The sequence below is a fragment of the Felis catus genome, chromosome B2, assembly GCF_018350175.1.
Source record: "Felis catus isolate Fca126 chromosome B2, F.catus_Fca126_mat1.0, whole genome shotgun sequence".
In the NCBI taxonomy this organism is placed as follows: Eukaryota; Metazoa; Chordata; class Mammalia; order Carnivora; family Felidae; genus Felis; species Felis catus.
In genome coordinates this window covers 14658815-14676127 of record NC_058372.1, presented here as the reverse complement: position 1 = coordinate 14676127, position 17313 = coordinate 14658815, and the positions used below count along the sequence as shown (strand labels likewise).

The following is a 17313-nucleotide window of genomic DNA, read 5'->3' as shown; positions in this document are numbered from 1 at the left end:
GGGCCCAGGATAGGGTCCCCGCCTGCTGTCCCTCTGCAGCCCACCCCGCCGCCGCCCACTGTCCCCCGGGGTCACCGCTTTGGAGCGTGCCACTGGGAAAGTCCTATTTCAAAGCACTCCGCTATTTTTAATCTCTTGCTCGCCCCCTCCGCGGCCGGAGGCTCCCGGCCCAAGAGGCGCACCCAAGCGCGGGGCCTTGGCCGACCCGCGCGGCCACGGACGCCGGGACGCGGCCCCTCACCGCCCGGCCTCTCCGGCGGGCGGCGAGCGCACGCACGGGCCTGCCTCGCGCTCCCATTGGCTGCTGCCTGTTGCTAACCCACGTGACCGGCGCCGGCGCGCCCCGCCCCCGAGCCCCGCCCCCCGCGGGCTCCCGCTCGGCCGCGCGTTCCTGCGGGCCGCGCGGGCCGCGCGGGGCAGCCTGCGCTCGGCCGCCCGGCCCGCGGACTGCGCCCTCAGCGCGGCGCCCGAGCGGCCGGCGGCGCCCACAAGGTGGCAGTGCCGCGCTGCTTCTGCCCTGGCCGCGTCCGCGCGAACCGTCGGTGCCCGTGCAGCCCTCCCGCAAAAGTTTTCATGAATGCAAACGCACCGGCTTTCCTGGGGCTCTCCCGGGGCCGGCTGGTCTGCAGCCCTCCGGTTTCGGGTGGCCTGGGGGTGGGGGGGGGGACCTGATCTGCGAGGCCCGTCTTCTTTGTCCCCAACTCTGGGAACCGCGATCTGGGGCCTGTAATTGCAGCAGGGCTGCTGATGTTCTCGGGAGTGTTTCGTTTTTCTGCTGTAGGGCCCTTAACGCTGAGAATTGATTCTTGCGGAGACATACAGAGCCCCCGACAATTATTCTTTGTTCCTCTTCTTGAGAGCCTCCCCCACCCGAGGAGCAATCTGCAGCCTCCCTTTCCGTGGGCGAAAGACCTACAACACCAGCATTTCGGAGGGTGCTTGCCCGCGCGCAGTCCAGGGATCCTGACCTGCTTTGGAAGAGGGCGACACGGGGAGCCTCCCGCTCTGCAGCTGTCCCCGGATGCCCTTAATTCGCTCTACACGGAGAGATAAGCTCCTGCGACCTCGTTTGACCCCGCCGCAGGCACCAGGCGTCCTCATTTAGTGTGCGAGCGAGGGTCGACTTTTGTCTGTGCTCCCTGGAAATTTTGTTCTTCCTTCCCTCCTGTCCTCGGGCTGTGGCTGGGCTTACGTCCCCCACTGCAGTCTAAACAGCCACCCCACCCACCCCCTCCACCCCCCAGAGGGGCACATGTTTGCCCCTCTCCTTTTTCACTTTAAACGAGGGGTTCTGAGGGCTCTCTGGGTCCGTAGAGCCTGGGAAAGAGGCAGGTCTGAGAACGGAAGGGCAAGACAGCAGTCCCTGGGGCTGAAGTCACCTGTAGACAGAGAAAGGAAGAGAAACACGCCTTCGTTTTTCACCGTCTGTGCCGTGGAGCCCAAATTCCATTCCCTGGCAGTCAAGCCCTTCCTGTTGGGCAAGCCAAGATGCCCTCTGGGTAGTTTCCCACCATGCAGCCAGCATGCGTCAACCTAGCGTTGAGCCACTGGTGACAGGACGCTGAGGGGGACTCTGTTCACACGTCCCGGAGCTTCTGCCGAGACTCAGACACACGGCAGGATGTGCCCAGTGATGCCGCTCACGTCCTCCGGCGAGGCTTGGGCCACTCTATGGGATTGCTGGGGGAACAGGAGGCCGAGGACCCAGGAGAAGCCAGCAGTGAACAAGTGTTTAAGAAAGGTGTGCACCTGTTGTGTTTTCTACCTACGTTCAGATGAATGAGGAGGGCCTCGGAGAACTACCTGGGGGGCATTACAGATGTCTTCTGGAGTTTGGGGGGGGGTTGCGGGGCACAGGGACCGATACGACGTCAGAGGAGAGAGCGCCGTTTGGTGAGAACAGGCATTTGGAACAGCGTCTGCCTCCAAGAGCTGCCAAGGCAAACACGCGCTAATGAGTCTTCCTGTTGAAAAGGACCTACTTCCCCAGGTGGGGGTGGGGGCAAGGCGAACAGCACCAAGCAGGACCTGTGGGGGCAGCTGGCAGAGGCCATCGGTGGAAGGAAGCCTCCAACAATGGGGGACAACCCACCGCAGAGCCCCGGGAAGAGAGAGAACCGGCATTTGCACACCCGCCCCCGGCCCCTGCTCACAGTTGAGGTCTCCTTGAAGAGCTTTGTTCCTTGGGCCCCGGGAGACCTGATCCACCAGCCAGCGATTGGAGAAGGTAGAGGATCCGAGAAGGAACAGGCAACGATCGTGTTTCCCTCCTAACCACACGTTCCCAAACCCAAGCCAGCCTCCATCCAGTTGGAGGAGAGAAGCACTAATTTCAGTGCGATGGTCGAGTTTTTGCTCTTGGTGGGACTGAGCTGTTTAACCCTTAAAAAAACGAGGCGATTCGTGAATGCCCAAGGTTGGCCAGGTAAGCTGGTTGAGATTTCACTCGGTCGTGGGCAGTAATAACGCGGACACCAACGAACATTTACGTCGTATTTAGTGTTTTCTAGGTATTAAGTCATTTCATCCTTACGAGAGCCTTGAGGGATAAATGGTCTTATTATTCCCATTTCACTGATAAGGAGGCTGAGGCCCAGGGAGGATAAGTAAATAGCGCAAGGTCCACAGCTAGCCAATGGCCAAAGTAGACTTCAGAGTCTAAGTGCTTTCCCATCTCGGACCTTTCCCGACTCCGGGGCCCAACTCTGTTCCCGTCTAGAACCCTCCGTGCCAGCTGAAGGAGCCTTTCCTGCTCTGGCCTGTTTTCAGGGGTGCGGCCATGGCTGCGGAGTGGCCATCGCCCTGAACAGTGGGCGCGTCTTCTGAGGGATTGCCGTCAGAACCCATGGCGTGCCTGTTAAATACCAGGAGCTGGCAAGTGCTCCTTCTGAAGGTGGGTATGATGGTTGTAACCATCCCGAAGTCATCTGGAGTCCGGTGTAAAAGCCAGTGATCAAGCTGAGAGAGACTATTTTTTTTGTAAAAGGAAACAGGATATACTCGCTGAATGAGGCTGGTTTTCTTCTGTGGTTTAAAAGCTGGATCGAAATGCAGTTCCCCGAAGGAAAATTCTCCCAGAAGGTGAGTCATGGCAGCCCTACTGGAAAGCATGTATTCCAACGCGATACAGGCAGCAAATGTATCCATTTGGAAACATACATTCCTTTTTTTTTTTTTTAATTTTTTTTTTCAACGTTTATTTTTGGGACAGAGAGAGACAGAGCATGAACGGGGGAGGGGCAGAGAGAGAGGGAGACACAGAATCGGAAACAGGCTCCAGGCTCTGAGCCATCAGCCCAGAGCCTGACGCGGGGCTCGAACTCACGGACCGCGAGATCGTGACCTGGCTGAAGTCGGACGCTTAACTGACTGCGCCACCCAGGCGCCCCATCCTTTTAAATATATATACGTATATTTTTAAATCATGCTCATCACTTTATACTCATTCCATTTGCATGTTTTCTCTACGACTGGATCATAAAACCTGAGGAAAGAGGTTATATTTTAGGTCTTTATAGGTACCTACCCTTTCACAGCAAGTACGTCACTTGGTGACAGGCACAGAGTAAGTGCAAAAGAAGCGTGTCAGTTTCTAGTTGAGTGGGGGTAAGAGGGGAGTCCAGGCCGTGCAGACGAGCTGGGAGCCAGGGTGAAGAAGAGGCACAGTGGCTGAAAACGTGCGAAATACTTGTCCTGCTTGCATAGAGCGTCTCATGGGGTGGAGTGTATTTAGTGGAATCACGGGGGATATAATTAGAAAGGGATGTTTTATGGGCAGATGAGATCTTTACTTTCTAGGTCAGTGGCTGTTAATTTTTTTTTTTTTTGGTCATTAGAGATTTCCCCCTGTTCCCCACTCTAAAGTCCCCCCCAAGCAGAAACACAGTATATAGAACAGATAAAGGTAAGAGGTCTCTGGCTAAAGTTTGGAGGAGGGGGCTGGGGCCGTCTCCCTTGGTGTGGTCCTTTGGGGCACAAAGCTACCTCTGAGGAATCATCCCACAGCTCGTGCAAAGCAGTGGAAACACTAGTGTAGATGCAAGGGAGCCCCTGGACAGCGTGTCCCTCTCGCAGCTCTACATAAATGTAGTTCCTAGGTTCCTGACGCTTCCAGATCTGCTCCTCACGACATCAAACCGCTCCTCTTCCCAGGGACGATTGTGGGGCCCCGCCTCCGGAGGATTCCCTGCTCACTAGCCATTCCCCTTTCTTTCTTGGTAACGGAACCAAGTTGAATCTGGGCAGCCGTGTACTCAGTGCCAGTGATGAACCGTGATTGGTCTAAGGCAGGGATTGGCCAAATCCAGCTGCCAACTCTTGTAGTAAATAAAGTTTTATTGGAACAGAGACACTCGGTTATTTACCTCTTGTCTGTGGTCACTTTCATGCTACGACAGCAGAGTTGAGTGGTCGTGGCAGACTGTATGGCTTGCAAAGACTGGATTATTTACTGTCTGGCCTTTTACAGAAAAAAATTTGCAGGCAACTGTGGCAACCCAATTCTCCTTTGCCAGGATTAGGGACAGACATATTGCAACCACTTTTGAGCAAGGACATGTGCAGTGTGTTGGAAGCATCTGAAAAAAGATTTTCATTCCTGATAAGAGAGAGGAACATGAACAGGGAGGTCTTTTGTCGTTTTCTTCCCTTTTGTTCCATCGCGCGAAGATGTGATGTCTGGAGCTGTGGCAGCCATGTTGTAACCATGAGAAATAATGGATGAGCCTGATTTCTTGATGGTGACACCACACCACCCAGTCTACCTCAGGACCATCTGGTTTCAGGCTTCTCGTTAAGCAAACAATAAAAATCCCTATGGTTTAAGCAGCTCCTTGTTGGGCTTTTGTTACTTGCCAGTAAATGCAGAATAGCTAGAGCCTAAGAACAAAAGGCAGAATGTTTTTGTGGCCATGGTGCGATGGGGTGGAATACTGCAAATCTAGCGCGTGCTAATAGTGACAGCTAACAATTACTGAAACCTCGGGGCATTATAGAAAGTCCTTTACATTCGTTTTCTCATTATTGCAAAACCCTACGGAGACACTTCTGTTATTACGTCCCTTTACAGATAACGAAAGGGAGCTTTAGCGAAGTTTCTTGATTTGCTCAATGTCACACAGTTAGGTGGCCGAGTTCAGACTGGAACCCAGGTCGCTTGATTTCAGAAACCAAGCTGTTAACCATGAATTTGCACTGTCATTTCTTTTTTTTTTTTTTTAATTTTATTTTAGGTTTATTTATTTATTTTTTTGAAGAGGGTGCCGAGAGAAGGGGACAGAGGATCTGAAGCAGCCTCCGTGCCGACAGCAGAGAGCCCCGCTTGGGGTGGAACCCGTGAACTGCGCGACCGTGACCTGAGCCGAAGGTCGCCGCTCAACGGACTGAGCCACCCAGGTGCCTCTACGCTGCCATTTCTGCCCACAGACCTGAGTTCACGTGTCATGTTGGCCGCTTTGCGGGCAAGTTACTTAACTTTCTTGAGCCTCAGTTTCTCTATAATAACGCGAAGATAAGGCCTTCCTCAAAGTGATCACCTTCCTGCTTCAGTGCCTGAGACATGGTGTTTGACTGTTTTTGTGTATGTGCTTGGTTCTTTAGGGGTGGTTCTTTAGGTTCTTGGTTCTTTAGGGGTTCTTTAGGGGTGGGCGGATGGCAGGAAGTGAGCTGTGGGGGTAACCGAGAAGCAGCAAGCACACTCAGGTAAGCAGAGAAAGACATACCAGTTCCAGAAAAGCTACAGGAGGCGGGCCTACCGTCCGGAATGGGGTTCAGTGAGGAGAATGTGCAACGTGGAGAAAGCCAAGACACTCACCCCCCCATGGCTGCACCCAGTGACCCTGTGGTTGGTTAGCTGTGGCCTGAGAGCACTTTCTAGTCGGTCGTCCTGTCTCAAGGGGCTTTGAAAAATTGTAAGGAAATAACCAAAATGTTCGTATGACTCCCCTTTGTGTAAAACAGAGCCCCTGTGCGGGAGGGAGTGATCTTTGCAGTGCGGGTCGCAGGGGCCGACGGCCGCGGGGACGTTGGCATTTTCCTTAGTGTGCTGAGGCCATTGGTCCACGAAGGGTGGACACCTGAAGACGCAAGGGAGAGATCAGAGATTACCTTTGCGGTTATGGGCGCTCTTGGAGCGATTTCCTCTCCGAGCGTGACCGTGCGGTTTTTAATGGCAAAGTATAATCAAGACCGGTTTGCTCCAAGACCTTATGGAAAATATATGAAATTCAGTGTCTAAAGACCAGATTTAATTGTTAGGACTATTTTTGAAACAGACCAAAGGAGAGCAAGAGAAACGACCCCAATGGCTTGTTATGTAACATCCAGATGTTTGGCATTAAATGGGCCAGATGAGGGAGTGACTTTTTCGCCGTTCGTCTGCTTGCTTTGGCCTCACTATAGACACCGTGCGAGAGAGGGTTATATAAGAATCTCGCCCGAGTGGCCTCGTCCTTGCTCTCAACCTGCCCTTCAGGAGACCTGTGAGTGTTCAGCTGCATTTTTAAGCTCAGCCGCGGCAGATTTTTAATGAACACATTCCTTAGACCCAGCATGGGCTCGAGAAGCTTCTGGAAATCATTTAATGATGGCTCCAGGTGGACAAAGCAGTGGGTGAAAGAGATTTTCCCCTCTCATCCACATGTCTTTAGGCTCCAGGTAGCCGTGGAGTTGTTTCATTATAAATACACTAATCGAACGTAATATTAAAACGCGCTCGTGGGCTTTTAAAAAAGTGACAGCCGCCCTTCAGAGTGACAGATAGATGTCCACGTTTCGGCTTGCTTTGTTCGTCAGCGAAGGGCACTAAGCCCTGTTCTGCTAAAATACGAAAACCAAGACCTGATTAGCGCGGGGGTTTGTTGAAAAAGCATTTTCACTGCACACTAATCTCTACATATCCTGTGGGGAAATCCTTTCAATCCCGTACCTGATAAATAAACCTGGCACGTGAATAAACACTCTGTAAGTCTCTCACTGATATATAATTCCACCTGTTATGTGAGTTCTGCTGGCCTCTGAGCCTTGCCAGCACTGTGTACCAGGCTGATCTGGAACAAAGCCTGCCCAGGAAGAGAATTGTGTGCCGCGACCCTGCCCGGCACCGAGCACTTGACTCCAACCTTTCATAGGAATCAAGGGGGTGTTTAGGGCGAATGTTGACGTCCTGGATTATGGTTGTTATTATTTGGTGCTTTTGTTGTGTTTGAATACTCCACGAGGCATTGTATAATACTGCAGATCAGAAATAGCGTGCTCGGTTTCCTCCTGGCTTTCCACTTAGGGCAAGGGTAGGGGTCCTGAGGCGGCCACAAAAATCCTTTTGAAAAGTTAGAATTGAGTCTCCGTGCAAATACTCTCTCCTGTACGGCCCATGCCGTCTCCCCAGCCACCCGCGAGAGTCTTGGAATGCTGCTCCCCTACGGTTTGTGCGTAAATACATTAGAGCGATTTTCCTGTAGGTTCCTGAGGGCACGGGCGATGCCTTTTCATCTTAGGGAAGAGCGGTGCCTGGCGCGTTCGTTATTAACGAACTATTTGTTAGTCATTAATTAATGCTGAATGAATGGACTTCAGTTCTTTGTGAGTTTGTGTGTATATGTGAGTGAGACATTGCCAGGAGATGATTGCACGAAGAGTACTTCCTGGGTGCTCACTCACCCATCTGGACGGACACACACACACATATTGAGAGTTCATTTATAAACCCTAGAGGACTCAGGTTTGTACCATCAGTCACCTATGCGTGATGATGAGACAAGTTTCCGGATGCTACTAGTAGGACCGACTGACATCTCAGCAGCAAAAGAACTTCTATCCATTTCCTTTTGTTGCGCAACAGATTACCCCCACATTCAATGACTTAATGCAACCAACATCGATTATCTCACAGTTGCTGAGGGTCAGGAATCCGGGCATGGCTTAGCTGGGTGGTCTGGCTCAGCATCGGTCCCGAGGCCGCAGAGAGGATGTCAACAGGGGCTGTATTCACTGGAAGGTTTGACTGGGACTGGAAAGTCGGCTTTCAAGATGGCGCCCTCGTGTGGCTGGTAGAGGCCCCAGTTCCTGCCACCATGGGTCTCCCCAGGGGCTGCTTGAGTGTGCTCACAATGTGGCCACTCGTTTTCCCCAGAGTGAGTGGTCCAAGAGAAAGAACGAGGAGGACCCCGCTGTACCCTTTGCGATTTGGTCTCTAAACTTGTGCACCGTCACTTTTCTTTTATTCTACTCATTAGCAGCAAGTCCCGAAACCCAGCTAATACTTGAGCCGGGAGGAAACTTAGGCTCCACTGCTCGAAGGAAGGAGCATCAGAGACTTTGTGCGCATATTTAAGTCTATCACCGAGCTGTGGTTGTGATGGGCCAGGTATGTTTTGAGCCCTAGCTGGCCTTTCCAAATGTAGTGTTGGGTGTGTGAATCTCGCTTACCTCTGGCAGGAGTCCGTATCAAGTTGCCTGCTATGAGAGACAGGTTGTCTGAGAATCAGGCCCCGTGGTTCTCAGTGTTTGACATTGTACCTTCGCTTTGAAACTGTGTCTGTTTCTCGGCAGCATGGAGAAGCCTTTTGCCGAAATCCATTTGGCCACCTCTTCAAAGAACAACAGCACTCACTATAAGCCATGCGTAAGTGTCCTACAAATTTGTTAAATTCTCACAACTATCCTATGGGCTAGGTGTTCTTGTCATCATTCTTATTTCACAGATGGGGATCCCAGGGGCGGGGGCGTAATTTGCCCCAAGTCACCTAGCCAGTAAATGGTATCACTGGGATTCGAACCGGGTGGTCCGGCTCCAGACTCTGGGTTCTTACTTTCTCCACTGTCTGAGACTGCCTCCTCCTTTAGATGGACTGAGTCTCTTCATCCCAGATGCTAAAGTTGTCTATACGTATGTTATATACATATACAAAGTCAGACCATGTCGAAAATACTCTGCCAAGGAGGAAGCGATTGATGGCTGGTATTTCCTACCACTCTGCCACTGAGCCCCAGTGTAGACATCCCCACAGCCACACCTCATTCTGGGTTCTGGACACCATTCTGTTTTCTGTACTTTCAGGCCTGGAAATCGTAACAGCTCCTCATTCGTGGTGGGCAGAACAAGGACACCCGCCCCCCCCATCTTAAAGCTGTCCATACGAATCCCCGGAACCAGTGAATATGGCAAAGGGACTTTGCAGATATAATTAAGTTAAGGATCTTGAGATGGGGGAGATCATCCTGGATTGTCCAGATGTACCCAAGATGCAAAAGTTCTTAAGGGTGAGGGTCCAAGCAGGACAGCAATTGGCTTTGAGGATGAAGGAAGGGGCCAGGAGCCAAGGAAAATGGGCACATCCTCTGACAGCCGGAAAGGGGAAAGGAAAACAGATTCTCCCCTAGAAGTTCCAGAAGGAGTGCCGCCCTGCTGACGTCTTGATTTTAACTCAGTGAGAACCATTTCAGACCCCGGACCTCCAGAACTCTCAGATAATACGTTTTTCTTGTGTTAAGCCGAAAAGAAGAATTCTGCAATGACTATGGAGATCCACTCTGCTGTTTTTTACATGATGCAGTGACAAAGAAACTGAGGAACCATCCATCCAATAAGCTGCCGTCTTATTAGAGATGATACGATTGTATCAGTTTCGCACTCCTTTCATTCCGGGCTGTGGGATACAAACCCTGCCTCCGAGAGACTCCTTGGCAAGCGGAGACGTGCACACGGGATGCGAGCAACACATCTTTGTTTTGGGGCAACCGTGTGCCATGCTGATGACGAGCCCCGGCAAGGCACGGAGCCGGGTGCGATCATCGAGGATGGCTGGAACCGCTGAAGGTCTTCTGGAACGCTGCTGTCTCCCTCTGACCGCATCTCAACGGCCAGTAGGAAGCCAGAAAAATAACCTTGCCAATAGATAGGCTGTCCCCAGGCACACCGCCTCCCAGAAGGTAAGAGGCAGTTCTCGACTTTTCTCGTCCGTCCGCCTTTCGCTGATTGAGGACAGCCTCTGCTGAGGTCCATCGTCTCTGCTGTCCCCGTGCGTCTGTTTTACGCCCCCACCCTCTCCTCAGGGCCTGTGCCACCCTGCCAGTGCCTAGAACGGTCCAGGGGTGCGGACGGGCGCCCTCGGCTCTGTGTTGGCTCCTCTCGGCCCCACTCCCCTGCACTCGGCCTGGGCTCCGCACTCTTCAACGTGAGCGTCCACAGGGCACCAAAGCTCTGTCTTTCCAGTTGCACTGCCTCCCCAGCCTAGCCCTCACCCGCTCACTGGGTGAAGAGGGGAGAGTAGGGTGGCGAGGACAGACAACAAAGCCACTCCCCTGCCCCCAGACAGGCGTCAGGGTCTGATGGGCTCCGCGAAAAGACCCAGCTGCGAGTTTGTGAGCGGGGTTTAGGAGCATTCGAGAAAGCACGCCTGGGTATTCTGGCACAGGAGCCCTCAGAGTTACTGCCGGGCCTCAGAAATAATTAATATACTTGCCCGTCAGAATCACATGCCCGGGTACGCACGTACGTCCCAGGGTGCGCAGCCCGACTATTTGTCACATTTTTTCCAGGAGGCTGCCCGGAGCCCCACGCCTGCTGTGCGTTTTGCAGCTGATGGCACAGGTGCCTGACCACGTTAGTGTTGCTCCTGCGCCTGGCTGTCACCTTGCAGTCCCCCCAAAGAAATACGTGTCTGTTTTTCCCAATATTTAGAGCTGCATCGTGCTCCCGGCTAGGCGGATATGAAATAGAAATGCTTTCAGCCCTGGTGATGGAGGATGTAGAGACTAAGCCACAAGCGCAAGAGTCTTTCCCGAAGTCTCTCCAGAGCGGCTGGTTCTCGCGGCGTTCCTCTCCGGTCCGTCGTGACATTTCTTCGGTTCCTCGGCACCGATGTGGAGAAGGGTGCCTCAGTGCCACTGGGGCATCCAGAATTTCTATCCCTGTTGTAAGTGGGAAGGAGGATATTCACCTATTCACACATACTATAAATATGCTGGGTCCTTACTGAAATATTTTTTAATTTAGAGTGGAATTCCGTGTAAGAACTTTCCTTCTTGGACTCCAGCCAGTGAGTTTTAGGGGATTACCCAAAGGATTGCATTCTAAGACCGGACCACGCACCGATCGGGCAGGGGCTCCAGTAACGTAATGGGGCTACGGTGTTACCAGGAAACGAGAAGAAGGTTTGGGGACGCTGTCCCGGTCGATACCCCAGTGGGAGGGACGGCCTGCGAGGTAGAATTGGGTTCGTTAGGTAAAAGGGCTACTGCTTCTAGTCTTATTTTAGTGGTGAATTTTCTGCTCCCCTGCTTTTTGATCGTTGACGTGGCTTCCACAGAGAGGCGACGTGAACTTCTGCCTAAGAGCCTGGGTCCTGGGGTCGGAGGAGTGGGGTTGGGAGCCCACCCCCACTCTCTCCTGGCTGTGAGACCCCTGCCCAAGTGACTTAACATCTCTGAGTCTTGGTTTTATGATCCAGAGAATGATAATATTAACAGCGATGACCACCACCATCGTATCTGTCTCGTAGGCTTATTTATTTAATTTAATTTTACTTTACTTTATTTTATATTTTATTTTATTTTATTTTAATTTAATTTTATATTTTATTTTATTTTATTAATTTAATTTATGTTAATTTAATTTATGTTAATTTGATTTAATTTAATTTAATTTAATTTTTAAGTTTATTTATTTTGAGAGAGAGAGAGTGTGAGTGGCAGGCAGAGAAAGAGGGAGACGGAATCCAAGCAGGCTCCACGCTGATGGCACAGAGCCAGACGGGGGGGCTCCGTCCCACAAACCGTGAGGCCACCACCTGAGCTGAGATCACGAGTCGCACGCTTGGCCGACTGAGCCACCCAGGCGCCCCTCAAAGGCTTATTTTAGAAATTCCGTCACACGATGCCTGTGAAACGGTTGGCATCTGGCAAATCATAAGCAGCCACAATTCTATCTGTTGTTACTAGTAAGAGGGGTAGCAATGTTACGTTTTTGTAACGAATCAGAAGATGCAGCGAACACAAAATAGAGACGCCACTGATGATGGCCACATTTTAAAAAGGAGGAGGAGACGTCCTGAGCTTTGGGTAATGCTCAGGAATGGAGTATTGGCTTTGCCCCTTAGAGGCGTTACCCCTGTGTTTGGCTCTCTAGAGGTTTCTTGCCTGCTACAAGAGGAAGAAGTCTCTGTCCTCCTTTGGCTTGCACATGTACGTGTGTGTGTGTGTGTGTGTGTGCGCATCTTGGTTCATGAGGTATGCCACTGCAAGGTGTAGAGAGAGGCACTATGGCCGTGAATAAAAATGTCATGGAAAAAAAGAGATTTCTCTTCAGCCCTTTCAAATGGACCACAGCCCACCGAGGGGCCTTTTCTTCCCTCGAAAGCCAGCTAAAGGCATTGGGGCTGATCATTTTTCAGCACGCTTTTTTTCTTCTTCTGTTTGGATTGTTCTAAGCAGGGTCCCCAGGCATCTGGAAAATTAAACGAGAGAAATAAAATAATTCCTCCTCTTCTCCCTCGGAGTGAGGACCTACAGAAATAAAGGGAACCGAGATGCTTACAATAGGATCCCTGTGGGTTTTAGGGAACAAAGAGTGACAACAATCATGGATGGCTTGAAATAGCTACACTTCGGGGTGGGCCTATTATGCAAGAGAAATTATACCGGTGGTGTTCTCAGCCACGTGGAGGAAGACACGAGCTCGGCTCGCCATCGTAAAAAGATTTGCCGTCTGACTGCAGATCTCTTACTTCGGGTGCAGAGACAGTGCTTTGCCAGCAAGGTGGGAGGCGACTGAATTGGGACAGGGAACCTGGGGAACAAAGAGGGGTGTTAATGATAGTAACTGGAGCTCGCACCTCTGATTCATGAGGTTTCCGGTGTCACCGGTCAGGCCTCTTCAAAGAGTGGGCCCAGCCGTGATTGGCAAGCAGGGTTCGGGGACTAGCTGAGCAAAGCGGGGAGGGATTCTCCTGACTCTCTTCTGTGCTTTACTGTCTGTCCCGCGAGCTGACAGGCATGTGAGCAGCTCCTGGCACCCCGTCTCAGGGGACCCCCCCCCCAAGCTGTTCAGGCAGGGTCTCTTGCGCGGTGGAAAATGAAGCAGGTGAAGAATCAAGAATGTTCGAGGCAGGAGAAACCGCCAATTGTGGTTTCTAACATAGGACGGGTTTTTCATGTGGTTGGGAAACTGGGAGGAGACCAGAGGGAATGGGGAAGAGCCATCCAAGGCCCCTCCTCACAGGCCATGGGAAGGAGCTTGGATTTCTGTTGCAAGTGCATTGGTGAATCGCGGAGGACTCTTAAGATGGGAGTTACAAATTGTCTGATATGTATTCCCAGTTAGGAAGATCGCGAAGGAGCTTCAGGGCACTCTCTGAAACGATAAGTTTTCGACAGTCCTCGTCAATATCCCGCCCAGGATCTGGGAGGCAGGCTGGGATAACAGAGGCCAGGCCATTGGCCAAGGTCATCCAGTCTGCAGCAACTGAGAAATTTGGAGTTTCTGTCATTAGACTCACGATCTAACATTTCCTTTAAACTATATTTACAGCACGTAGACCCTAAAGTAATTTTAGGGTTAAATGAGAAAAGTAAAGGGTCGAAGGTATAGGGTTATTAGGGCACATTCTCATGTAAGGGATGGTTTGATATTCTTCATGTGATACATATATTTGCCTCATTGGGTTATTAATTGTATATAAAGAGAGCAGGAGGCAGTGATGCTTTTCTTTATCATCTTCTGGTGCCAATGGGTCTTCCTTCGAAATTGTGTTCTTTTCAGAAGGGTGGGGGTTCTTCTGTATCCCTGGCCCCAGGTTAAGGTATTAAAGGAGAAGGCCTACAAATGAAATTTCACCTCCAGAGATTTTCCTGGATTAGAAAATCCCCCAAAGTGTAACTAAGCTGGAGAGAATGAAAGAGCACTTGAGACTTTAAGAAGTCTTTCAAATGCCACTAAAGTGTTCTCTGGGTCCTTTAGACCCTGGGTCCAAATCCGGCCACAGTGATTTGTAAGACAGCAAATAGACCCTCCTCTATGACTTCACTTATTCGAAGTAAAAATGGGTACAATATAGTTATATACTTTATCAGTCGGCGTAAGTATAGTTATGCTGCGGTAACAACCCCCAGGGCTCAGCATCTTACCAAAAACAAGGCCTTTTCTTCCCCAAGTCATAGTTTCCTGGCAACCTGGGCTCAGCTCTGTGCTGGTTTTATTCCAGAGTCTAGGCTGAAGGGGCAGCCCCATCTGAGACATGCCAGCCTCATGGTGGAAGGAAAGAGTAATAATGATGTATGTGTTGGCTTTGAGAGTTCTGGCAAAAACAGCCCAGGTCACTTGAATTCTCATCTCGTCAACCAAAGCAAACCAAACGGTCAAGCCCAAAGTTAGCAAGAAGCGAATAATTATCGTTAAATGCTCTGTAGGGAGGGGCACTGAGTGTCATAACCAATAAAGAACGTCTAACAATACCATGTTTTGCCTTCTGCATTTTTTCAAACCCACTTTAAGGTGGAAACTGTGTAACAATTTTACACCGAGAGAGCTGACCACATTCAGATACCGTAATTCAGAATATGATTCAGTCCCTGAAAATGAGCATCCCAAGCATTGCTTTTCAAGGATAACTTTTGAAAGTCTGAAAGGAGCAGTTTGGCAGTGACTAAACGCAATTTTACAGGAAGAAAAGAACATTTAATAGAGTTCTCAATTCCTAATCCGATCTGGTACCAATCGCTCAAAAACTGGAGACTAGCTACTAGGAGGACTTTAATGCAGAAAAAAAAGAAAAAGAAAGAGAAAAGAAAGAAAGAGAAAAGAAGAATCCTGTATTTCTTCTAGTTTGGGTGAAGGGGATGTAAAGAACATATTGGTAACATAATTGTAATCAACATTGTGTTCTATTTAAGAACGTCTGTATTATGTGGTTAGCTATGGAATATGACGCTTTGTTTTCACCGGGTAGAAACAGAAAACAGCTCACGGGAGTCCAGGAAAATCGATGCCAACCATCAAATGTGTGTCACATCTAGTTGGGGGTCCACTGCATTATTAGAGCGGCCCCAACTGACCTCTTGGCTTCTGCCCTGGTCCCCCAGTCTGTTCTCCGCACCAGCGTGGGCCTTCTCAAATAAGAGGAGAGCATGTTCTGCTCAGTCTCTGAGGAGACTTCCAGCTCACTCTGAAACATATCCATTTCTGCGGTCCCTGGGATCCTACGTGACTGCCTTTTTGACCTCATCTCTTACCTTTCACCTCCCTCCCCACTCCACTGCAGCCACACTGGGCTTCCTCTTCCTCTAAACTGCCAAGCCTCTGCTGCCCCAGGACCTTTGCACTGATGATTCCCTCCACCTGGGACATTCTGCTTCCAGAAATCCGCGTTCCATACTCTTTTGCTGTGTCAAAGAGGCCTTCCCTAACCACCTTATATAAAGCAGCACCTGCATTTTCTCTGCCTTCTTACCTGCTTTATTTTTCCTCCTCAGCATTGCTACCTGACACCATACACGTGCTCATTTGTCACCTCCTTTCACTCAGGACCAGGAGAGCAGGGACTTCATCCATCCCCTGTTTTACCCCTGGTGCTGAGCACGCCAGGAGACTGGCACATAGTAGATGCATATATCAGATCTGTGTACATGTTTAATGTGTCGTCAGTACAGAAACGAACAATAAACCTATTTCCCTGCCTGGAAGATTCGCCTCACCAAAATATGACATGAAATGTTTTGAAACAAAACAGAAAAACCACAACCCCATAATTTCCCCTGCTTTCTGTTGATTTCCTTCTTTGAAGTCTCGGCGTTTACAGTCCCAGGAAGCATGACCGATCGTGGGATCCTGAATACGGGGGGGATGAAGAGTCGCCAGATACATTTCCACATGAACAATTACCTGCCCTCCGTAAAATGAACAGGGCGGATTATGGTTATGACAACAATCACGAGAGCAAAAATCATAGCAACTACATGGGTAATGGAGAAGCAATGACAGGTGAGCTGCTCAAAAGGAAACCCCAGAGCCCGAGCAGGTGGATGAGACAACTTCTAGAACGACTTTGTGAGTGTAATAAGCAAGCACCAGGCCAAGAACGGCTGGGCACTAATCCGCTGACTTTCTCGCGTGGCCTGGAAAAGTGAGTCCCAGATCAGGACTTCATGACCTTGAAAAATCAGGTCCTGGGGCGCCTGGGGGGCTCAGTCGGTTAAGCGTCCGACTTCGGCTCGGGTCATGATCTCACGGCTCGTGGGTTCGAGCCCCACTTGGGGCTCTGTGATGACAGCTCGGAGCCTGGAGCCTGCTTCGGATTCTGCGTCTCCCTCTCTCTCTCTCTCTGCCCCTCCCCACTTGCGCTCTGACTCTCTCTTCAAAATAAACAAACATTAACACAAGATTAAAAAAACAAATCTGGTTCCGGGTTTCCCTGTTCTTCTGTTTCCATCAAGATAATGGCAGCCCCTCTTCCACACCTTGCTGTTACCCCCTGGTGAGACGTGTCCTGTCCGCAGCCTTTATCCACGTGCCCAGCTGGTGAGTGACTGCACCAGCTGGGGCTACTGGGTCGAGCTTCCTGTGCTCACTCGAGCTCCTGCAGGGTCAGGGCCACGCCTCGGGTTTGTTTCCTCTGTCTCACCGTGACACGCGGTGCGTCCTTAGGGCATACTCGTTGGGAGAATGCGTGGACGGGGAAGAATGCGTTGAATTTTTCTCTGCAGGTTTGACGAACCCATTTACAAGGATGATTAGTGATTCAGACGCTTTCTTGGTGGAGAGTGGAGGTGGTTGGTTATGACCGCAGAGCCCGAAGCTTGGTCGAGCGCCCCCCACCCCCCACCCCTGCCCCCAGAAGGGAGTGATTTCTCATAATGTGGCCTCGAGGAGGGAAGCGTCCCCAAACCCTGCGGGCCTTCGTGGCCTTCCTTGCTCGGTTAGAGGCCATGTGCGTGCAGGTTTCATCCTTGGTCTGGAAGGGGTTACCTAAGCCTGCGTCCTATCCACGAGGCACTTGCTTCTCTGCCGGCTGTGGGCTGATAAAAACACCTTCTCCACAGGCCACCCAGGGGGCCAGATCAGGTAGCGCTGGGAGGCTGGCCTCAAATCCTCATCTCTTGCAGAGAGCCCGGGGGCAAGGCGCTTGCTGTAAAAGGCAGAGAAAGGGCACGCGTGCTTGTAAATTATGTCGTCTCGTTCAGATACATCGTGGCACCCAATAGACTTGGTCTCACTTAGCCTTGGAGCACCTTGCCCAGGTAGTGCCCGGGGAGTGTCCTCATTTCAGAGGTGAGGAAGTCACCACTCAAAGAAGGGCGATCCCGCTCCTGTCAGTCGGGGCT

General features: G+C 50.9%; 1 long non-coding RNA gene across 2 annotated transcripts; it reads left to right on the top strand.

The window, feature by feature from the left end:
* The first annotated feature begins 591 nt into the window (after window positions 1-591).
* On the top strand, window positions 592-11492 carry LOC123385292. Of its 2 annotated transcripts, XR_006597542.1 has the most exons (5): window positions 592-2893; window positions 2987-3081; window positions 5232-5394; window positions 8548-8620; window positions 9056-11492. It is a non-coding gene; the product is annotated as an uncharacterized LOC123385292 (long non-coding RNA). The 2 variants fall into 2 exon arrangements; XR_006597541.1 differs by having other exon boundaries at window positions 592-3081.
* The last annotated feature ends 5821 nt before the right edge of the window (window positions 11493-17313 follow it).